This window comes from Mastomys coucha, unplaced genomic scaffold (assembly GCF_008632895.1).
Source record: "Mastomys coucha isolate ucsf_1 unplaced genomic scaffold, UCSF_Mcou_1 pScaffold20, whole genome shotgun sequence".
NCBI classification, from domain to species: Eukaryota; Metazoa; Chordata; class Mammalia; order Rodentia; family Muridae; genus Mastomys; species Mastomys coucha.
The window spans coordinates 79,137,263-79,139,251 of NW_022196903.1; the positions used below are offsets into that span (position 1 = coordinate 79,137,263).

General features: G+C 46.1%; 1 pseudogene across 1 annotated transcript; it reads left to right on the forward strand.

Moving 5' to 3' along the window:
- The first annotated feature begins 445 nt into the window (after positions 1-445).
- On the forward strand, positions 446-948 carry LOC116098218 (annotated as a pseudogene). The gene has a single exon (XR_004121747.1). The product of XR_004121747.1 is annotated as a 60S ribosomal protein L28 pseudogene (transcript).
- The last annotated feature ends 1,041 nt before the right edge of the window (positions 949-1,989 follow it).

Below are 1,989 nucleotides of genomic sequence, written 5' to 3' on the forward strand. Positions count from 1 at the left end.
ATGTATTGCAAGGTCTCATGCAGAGCTCTGTTACATGATTTATAGATCTCCATAGTATCTATTGTCTTAGTTTGGGCTTTATTGCTGTGAAGAAATACCAGGACCATTGCAATTCTTATAAAGGACAGCATTTGATTGGGGCTGGCTTATAGTTTCAGAGTTAGTTTGAGGCCAAGAAGAGCAATTCAGAGGCTGAGAGAAAAGGCAGATTGAATAAGTCAGCTGGGAGAGGAGCCTGAGTCAGAACAGCTAAGATGAACTGGCCAGCGAGAGTTCAGAAAGAACAAGGCAGGGTGAGCTTATTCAGCAAGTCTCAGAGGCTGAAAACATTTTAGGCCTAGATCAGATTGTACTGAGGCTAAAACCTTTCAGGACTAGGCCTAGGTTAGCAGACAGAGGCAGTGAGCCTCTGAGAGGACAATTACTATAAGAGAATAAAGGTGTCTCTTTCCGTCTCCGGCCGCCATAGGGAGAGGAGCCGCCGCCATGTCCGCGCATCTGCAATGGATGGTCGTTCGAAACTGCTCCAGTTTGTTGATCAAGAGGAATAAGCAGACGTACAGCACAGAGCCAAATAATCTGAAGGCCCGAAACTCCTTCCGCTACAATGGGCTAATTCACCGCAAGACCGTCGGAGTGGAGCCCGCGGCCGATGGCAAAGGGGTCGTAGTAGTTATGAAACGAAGATCCGGTCAGCGAAAACCTGCCACTTCTTACGTGAGGACCACCATCAACAAGAATGCTCGGGCTACCCTCAGCAGCATCAGGCACATGATCCGAAAGAACAAGTACCGCCCTGATCTTCGGATGGCGGCCATCCGCAGAGCCAATGCCATCCTTCGAAGCCAGAAGCCTGTGGTGGTGAAGAGGAAACGGACCCGCCCCACCAAGAGCTCCTGAGCCCCACACCCCAGAAGCAATAAAGAGTCCACTGACTTGTTCTACCACCAAAAAAAAAAAAAAAAAAAAAAAAAAAAAAAAGAATAAAGGTAACATTGGCACTAATGCCTGTACATCACTTTGCTGACTGAGCCATCTTCCAAACCCAGGGATGTTGAGAGCTGATTGTGTTTGTTAAACTTTATTATTGTATGTATTTCACCTGAACACATGTATGTGTACCACTAATGTGCATTGCCCATGGAGGCCAGAAGATGGCACTGGATCTTCCTTAACTGGAGTTAAAGAGGGTGTGAGCTGCCATGTGTGTGCCGGGAAACTAACCCAGGTCTTTTGGAAGAGCAACCAGGGCTCTTACCTGCTGAGCCATCTCTCTAGTGCTCACCTTCCCAACTTGTTTTTCTTCCCCAGCAAGTGCTGATAAGGCTAAGGAGGCGGAGGTTTTGTAATGACAATGGCCCCATAGGGTTCATGCATTTGGGTGTTTGGCTCCTGGCAGGACAGTTTAGGAAGGATTCAGAGGTGTGGCCTCATTGGAGGAGTTGTGTCACTAAGGGTGGGCCCATTCCAGGCCCAGCCTCTAGATCTACCTATCTCTTGAGGATCAGATCTAAGTTCTCAGCTACTGCCCCACTGCCATGCCTGCTTGCCTGTTGCCATGCTCCCCACCATGAAGACTATGAGTGAACCTCTGAAACTCTAAGCAAGCCTCCAGTTAAATGCCTTCTTTCTTCCCTTTTTTATTAAAAATAAGTTTTTTCCGCTCACATACACATCCCAGTTTTGGTTTATCCCTTCCTATACTCCTCCCAGCTCCTTCCCATCTTCCCTCCCATCCAGATCCACCCCCTTTCTGTCTCTATTCAGAAATAAGCAGACTTCTAAGGGATAATAATTAAAAAATAAAAACATGATAAGATAAAACAGAGACTAACACATCTGAATTGGCTAGAACAAACAGAAGGAGAGAAAGAACCCAAGAGAAGGCACAAGAAAGAGACCTGTTTATTTGCACATCCAGGAATCCCATAAAAACATTAAAGTAGAAGCCATAATATATAAACAAGGACCTGTAGGAAAAAAAGATAA